This window comes from Triticum urartu, chromosome 1, assembly GCF_003073215.2.
Source record: "Triticum urartu cultivar G1812 chromosome 1, Tu2.1, whole genome shotgun sequence".
NCBI lineage: Eukaryota > Viridiplantae > Streptophyta > Magnoliopsida > Poales > Poaceae > Triticum > Triticum urartu.
In genome coordinates, this window is record NC_053022.1 from 17,060,165 (window position 1) to 17,068,095 (window position 7,931).

The window sequence follows — 7,931 nt, forward strand, 5'->3', positions numbered from 1 at the left end:
ATGGCAATTAGAATAGGAACAGAAAAGTACTTGGTTATAGTGTGCACTCTGCTACACCTAATTAACATGTTCTTTTATTTTTTTTGTATGTATATATGCATGCTTCATTTTTTGTGATTACTCACACAATTTCACCCTTTTTGTTTTCAAGACAGTCATGGACAACGCCGTTTACACATACCTGGGTTGGATTTGGGGCCAGTTTCGAAGAAAAAACGATGTGGACTATGACATGGCGGTCAAACCCAGGCGACATGACAAGTTTTGGTTAAAACCGTATCCACATTGGACAAAAACCACCCGAAGCGATACAAGGGACTGAACTAATCTGGTTTGAGAAGTTGAGGGACTAAGGTTTGCCGGTTTTAAAGTTGAGGGACCATTTCTATACTTTCGAGAAAGTTCAAGAACGGAATATATACTTTTCCCTATTTATAATATTAAGTGAATTATATATTTATTATGCTACCAAATTGGAAACTACTGTTAAACGGTGAGCTAGCAACAACGCCTTTGTTCTGAACTTGTATAAACCGTAAAAGTGGCCTTTGTTGTGAACCAGTAAAATGCAAAGAACAATGGCTTTGCATGGTATAAACTACTCCTATAAAACAGCTGGGTCGCCGGTGCCGCTGCCAGCTAAGTCGCCTCCTGGAGTCATGGCTCGGCCATGGGACTGGTGGGCTAGGTGTAATTTTTTACTTTTTGCTCCAACGCTGGGCAGGCCACGGCCCAGGTAGGCCTCGTTGTAGCCCCGCCAATGTATACAGATTTCATAAGACCAACTCTAACCGGGCGATCAATTTCGTCCGCCCGCATCTCACCGCAGACCAAAACACCGGCCCAACGCACGGACCCAAACCCCAAAAGCGGGTAGCTTCTATTTGCCGCTCTCTGCGGTGCGCGAGGGAGGGATCGAACACAAGATCAGGTGCTTTCGATGAAGTAACCTAGCCAGCCAACCTAGAGCGCTATAATGTGTTAAATGCAACGCAAACACTTAAGAACAGAACTGAGCGCAGATCCGAACGTTTTTTTTATTATTTTCAACTCAAAACATTATTTAAAAAAAAACTTGATGTTTTATGGCACCGTGGGCACTTTTAAAAATTCTGAATAAAATTTGAAAAACTCAAAAATTGAAAAAATGCAAACAATTTTTGGAAACGGGAACATTGTTTTAAACCCCCCTAAATGTATTGAAAGCGCGAACATTTTTTTAAAAAAATTGGAACAATTTTAAAATTCCTAAACAATTTTTGGATACATGAACATTCTTGAAAAATGGGAGTATTTTTTTAATCTCGTGAACAGAATTTGAAAACCAAAATTTGTTTAAAAAATTGCGGACATTTTTTAAAAGTCCCAATTTTTTTTTGAAACATAGACATTAATTGAAAGTTTTCAACAATTCTTGAAACTGGGAATATTTAACGAAACTCGTGAAATTTTTTTGAAACAAGAACATTTTTTAAAAAATTGTGAACAAATTTTGAAACGGGAACATTTTTTGAAACCCGCGAACAAAATTTTAAAAGATGAACTACTTTAAAAATTTAAAAGACCTCTTTCTAAAATTTTGTGAGAAATATTTTGAATGGAAAGTTTTGAAATTCCTGAACAAGTTTTGTAAAGTTGTGAAATTTTTAAGAAAGCATAAAGAAAAGAAATAAAAATGAAAAAAGAAAAGAAATGGGTAAAGAAAAACAAAAAATAAAAAGAAAAGAAACCAAAAAAGCAGTCCAAAAGAGGTTCAGGAACCTTCTAGAAGGTTCATAAAACCGGTAGAAACCAGTGCTGGAGCCTTCGAGAGGGTTCCCAAAACCAGATGCGATCTAGTCATTAGCTATCGTAGATGGGCCGGTCTAGTCGTTAGATTAGTGTCGTCGATGTGTGCGTTACCTTGACAGTTTGACGCAGAGAGAGTCAAATAGGAAATCGCCAAAAGCGTATGCTTAATGTTCACGCCAATCCATTTCAGCCTTAAATTTGGGTCTGAAATGCGTCGGAGCGGACATGAAGCGGATGCGCCGCGCGTCCCCTTGGTGTCCTTCACGGTCCCACATGGCAGCCGGCAAATGATCGAATGCGGTCATATTAATAGCGGCCACTGACACCCAGCCCACACGTCTGCCAATGGAAGCGTCACGAGGCCGTCATCTTTTAATCCATGTGTGCCGGGGGGGGTGGCCTCATCTACTTCCACTGCCCGTCCACATCTAGCCCCCCCCCCCCCCCCCCCCCCCCCCCCCCCCCCCCCCCCCCCCCCCCCCCCCCCCCGCTTCCTCGCCGGCGACAACCAAATTCTAGCCATGGGTTTATTCAGCGGCTCTGGCAAGAACAAGAGAAAGTTCGCCCCCGGCGCTTCCTCCTCCCGCGCTCTTCCTTCTCCGCCGCCGCTGGCGCCTACCCTCCCCCCCCCCCCCCGAGGCAGTGGCTGCACATCCCGGTGGCACCAAGCGCGGTGGCACTGGGAGGAGGAGGACCGCCACCAGAAGGAGGAGGAGCGTGCCCGCCTCGCCTCATTGCCGCATCAGTCGCTGGAGGAGGCAATCCTGGCGGCCTATGAAGCCACGTTCAGCTGGGCTGGGCTGCCTCCCGTCGTCATCAACCTCATCGGCGGCGACGACGACGACAAGGGCATGGGCAACGTCGATGACTAGGGCATCCTGCAGGCGTTTTTTATGTTTAATTACTGTTTAAGTGGACTTTGGCCAGCGTTGACCAGCCACTTATGTTTAATTAAGTTTTCTAAATTTATTTTGGTCATGCGGGATAAAAATGGGCATGCCTCCTGTTGGGCACACCTGCCGACCCATATCGAAAAGCGGACGCGCATGTCCGTCTGGCCGATCCAAACGGACGAAAAGCGGACAAAGCGCGCGTCCGTTTCGGTCGACGCGTTGGAGTTGCTCTAAAAGTCGATATAATACTAAGCAATGTTGTACTATCTAATATGGATATGTTTTATAATTCAGTGCGTTCCAAATTGCAAATACTGCTTTGAATGCAAAAGAAAAATCTACAACATAGGAAATACCCCTCTTATATATAAAGAACATGTCCTAATTTTTCTCAGATTATATCAAAACTTACTTAGTTACATCATCTTAACCTAGTATTATCAAATTTGTAATGATTTGATTTCATGACATCACAATTTTAACGGCCGCATGTTTATGTCTAAACTAGCATCTATTTACAAGCATAACCTAGGTCACTTTTAGACTAAATAACTGTGACAGAAGCAACAGGTGTGCGGTAGACGCAATGCGGGGGCCAATAGGGGCATGAAGATTTCAAAATTGATGGATACATTGACTAGCTCAGCTTGTTATCGACATTGCCTAGTATTACATGCCCCCCTCCCCCCCTTCTTTTTTTACAAAAAATGAATTTCGCCCCGCTTTATGTATAAAGCAACGATCATCCACAACCCCGCATAAACGCACGCCATCACAACACACGCACACACACTACTAGGAAAAAGCCTGTAGCGGCGCGGGGTAAAGGACTAGTAGGTGCCCACGCTACTACTAAGGCGCTACAGCTAACTGATAGTAGTAGCACGAGTGCTACATCCGTTAGTAGTAGCGTGTGTCTGGACCCTCGCTACTACTAACTAATTAGGAATTAAAAAAAATTCCAGCCATGGTTGCTGCTGTTGGGCGTCATCGTCCTCTCCATCCATGGCTGATGCTGATCTTGGAGGGGGTGAAGTCGTCCATGGTGATAGTGCTTCCCATCCAACTCTTCCCCACACCTCCCCATCATATATTAGAAAATTCTTAAATGTGTATACAAAAATGTTTCAGCCGTATAAAAAATGTACAATACGTAAAAAAATTAGACATCAAAACATATGTTAGAACAAAAATGTAGGGAAAATGTACAAAACTGAATGAAAAAATTTAGACAACAATACGTATATATTTTGAAAAATTAATCATGTATTCAAAATATGTTACATGTGTATGAAAAAATTAGGCATCAAGGACATATATTTTTTAAAAAATATTAAAACATATATTAAAAATGTTCTTGATGTAAATGAAAATATATAATTTGTATGAATAAAAGTATACATCTGTTGAAAATGAAAGAAACAAAATATAAATCCGAACAAAACCGATATAGAAACACATACAATTGAAACCCAAAAGGACAGCCAAAAAGAACACATCAAGAAGAGAAAAGGAAAAGAAAAATTCCTATGAAAAGCAATGAAGAAAACCATAAACACAAAGGACAAAAGAGAAAAAAACCCTATAAAAACCATAGAAAACCCCCATACAAAACAAAATGATAACAAAGAAAACCAATAAAAAGAAAAAGAAAACACAAAAAAGAAGAAAATAAGAAAACTATTGAAAATAAAAGAAAGCTGTAGAGAAAAACACAGGAAAAAGAGAGAAAAAACCAATGCCCATATGCTCATGTGAAGAGTGGAATAGAAGACATACCAAGTCCTTGACACCAATGCCACTCACGGGCGGCAAACCACATGTTCATAGGAGCCACGAAATTTGTTGCACTCCAATAGGATGATGCTCCACCTCTTTTTAAGTGACACATCACCCGGTCACTCTCAAATTTGTAGGGCTCAAACTTTTTATATTCATGGAAGAAAGCATGGCCCCTCTTTTGAAATGTTGAACCTTTTTGTTCGGCGCCCATTTGGGGATCTTGTCCAATTTCCATCCAAGCCTCGCAAAGCAACTTGTCCTCCTCCTCCATGTATGTTTCGGTTCTCACGCTTTGCTGCCTCCTTTGTGACCAAGCTTGATGAGATAACTCCTCCCCAAACAGTAGTTCTTCCTCGATGTCAACATTCTCTCGGACTTTGGTCTATTGTCCTTGCGTTTCTTTAGCTCAATCCCCTGGCCGCCCACATTGATCATCTCCTCCATGAGATCATCGTAGTAGTTTGGATCATCTGGCGTCGGGGTCGGCATTCCACCAAACAAGTTGCAGGCATCGGGTAAGTTGGCTGGGGAGATAACCCGTGAGCACTTCCCAAGTGTCCCGGTATACTGTCTGGTCACAGGTGTGGCGTTGAGATCAATGGGGGGCACCAAGGGGATGACCGACACATCATTACCCATTTCCGCCAAGCCATGCCGAGGTGAGATGGAGAAGCGAGAGGTCGTCGGGTCATGTCTGGAAAGGTAAGCATACTTCGACGGTGATGTTGACGTGCCGGCTGCCGTCGTGGCGGTGGCGAGAAGGGCCAGCCCAAGGAACCCCACCAGGAGGAGGGCAGTTTGTGCGGCCTTGACGGCGATGGCGTCGGTGTCCTCAGTGGCAGTGGCAGCGGTGGTGGTGGAGGGGTCTTCTTTTGCCTTCTCCTTCCTCCTCCGGTTGGCCTGCTTCGTCGTTTCGGATGATCTGTACTTCGGGGTGATCTCCATCTTCGGCTTCTTCGGGGCCACGGCGGGGACGAGGCGGCGGCGGGGTTGGGCGCGTCAGGGCGTCAGCCATGACTCTAGGAGAGAGGGTTTTGGGGATAGGAATGGTGGGAGTGGCGATGGTGTGCCAGCGACTGGCAGGCTGGGAAGGACAAGGGAAGGACTTTGCGGGTATCCACAACATGTCCGGACAGATGCAAACCCGGCCTAAATTTGGGCCGAAAATGGATCGAAATGGACCAAAAACGGACACCCATCCGTCTATGTTTTTTGTCCGCGGGAACACAAAAAAGGCGGGCGGACGAAATGTGTCGGCCCATTGGAGTTACCCTTAGCGATTGATTCGCTACATGTCGATTACTTTGCATCATCCAAACGGCAACAATGTGGCTGTTCAACCCCTAAATGATGTGGGAATCAGAGACTTTATGGCACCTTATGACATGTTGTGTCATTTGGCACAATATGATTATCGAGGACAAATATGATGGGGTACGAGAGAGCTATGATTTTGGCAAGCCAGGAGAACAAGTCCACATCCCAGACCATCAAGATGCAGATCAATTTATGATTTTTTAACACGCTTGCACAAACTCTGTGACAGAGCACCTCATTTTGGGCCATGCAAACAATTTCTTAACTCGCGGGTATGTTGCAAGCACTCCAGAATGACCCCCAAGAGCACTGTTGTGAAGAGATTGCAGTATGTGTTGTTGAGCTAGGGAATTGTGACCCACCCAGATGCACCCTTTATAACGAATCATGCCATTTTCCAATGTATAACCCTTATCATGTGTGCCCGACAGTGACAATTCTGTCCAGATTTGCTTAGTCATTGCGTCATCCTCGTAACCTGCAACCACATTTTCCATCCATGTTGGCACTGCAGAAGATATGTCCAGCAGAGACTGATTGTGCTCCCTCCTCGAGAGGGCATCGACTTCTACATTGGTGATGCCTCACTTGTACTGTATGGTATATTCCAAACCCATGAGTTTCACAAAGGCTTTGTGTTGGATTCAAGTGTTAAGCCTTTGATCTGACAGGTGTAGCAGGGCCTGCTTGTTAGGTTTCGTAGTAATTTCAAAAAATTTCCTACGCACACGCAAGATCATGTGATGCATAGCAACGAGAGGAGAGAGTGCTGTCTACGTATCCACGCAGACCGACTGCGGAAGCGTTGACACAACATAGAGGAAGTAGTCGTACGTCTTCGCGATCCAACCGATCAAGCACCAAAACTACGGCACCTCCGAGTTCGAGCACACGTTCAGCTCGATGACGATCCCCGGACTCCGATCCAGCAAAGTGTCGGGGAGGAATTCCGTCAACACGACGGCGTGGTGACGATCTTGATGCACTACAGCAGCAGGGCTTCGCCTAAACTCCGCTACAGTATTATCGAGGAATATGGTGGCAGGGGGCACCGCACACGGCTAAGGAATAGATCACGTGGATCAACTTGTGTGTTTCTGGGGTGCCTCTACCTCAGTATATAAAGGAGCCAAGGGGGAGGGGGGCGCCGGCCAGGAGGAGGGCGCAGGAGGAGTCCTTCTCCTTCCGGGAGTAGGACTCCCCCCAATCCTAGTTGGACTAGGATTCCCCGAGGGGGAAAGAGAGAGAAGGGGGCCGGCCACCTCTCCTAGTCCTAATAGGACTAGGGTGAGGGGGGAGGCGCGCGGCCACCTTGGGCTGCCCCTTTCTCCTTTCCACTAAAGCCCATCTAGGCCTATATGGTTCCCGGGGGGTTCCGGTAACCTCCCGGTACTCCGGTAAAATCCTGATTTCACCCGGAACACTTCCGATATCCAAACATAGGCTTCCAATATATCAATCTTTACGTCTCGACCATTTCGAGACTCCTCGTCATGTCCATGATCACATCCGGGACCCCGAACAACCTTCGGTACATCAAAATGCATAAACTCATAATATAACTATCATCGTAACCTTAAGCGTGCGGACCCTACGGGTTCGAGAACAATGTAGACATGACCGAGACACGTCTCTGGTCAATAACCAATAGCGGGACCTGGATGCCCATATTGGCTCCTACATATTCTACGAAGATCTTTATCGGTCAGACCGCATAACAACATACGTTGTTCCCTTTGTCATCGGTATGTTACTTGCCCGAGATTCGATCGTCGGTATCCAATACCTAGTTCAATCTCGTTACCGGCAAGTCTCTTTACTCGTTCTGTAATACATCATCTCGCAACTAACTCATTAGTTGCAATGCTTGCAAGGCTTATGTGATGTGTATTACCGAGAGGGCCCAGAGATACCTCTCCGACAATCGGATTGACAAATCCTAATCTCGAAATACGCCAACCCAACATCTACCTTTGGAGACACCTGTAATGCTCCTTTATAATCACCCAGTTACGTTGTGACATTTGGTAGCACCCAAAGTGTTCCCCCGGCAAACGGGAGTTGCATAATCTCATAGTTATAGGAACATGTATAAGTCATGAAGAAAGCAATAGCAACATACTAAACGATCGGGTGCTAAGCTAATGG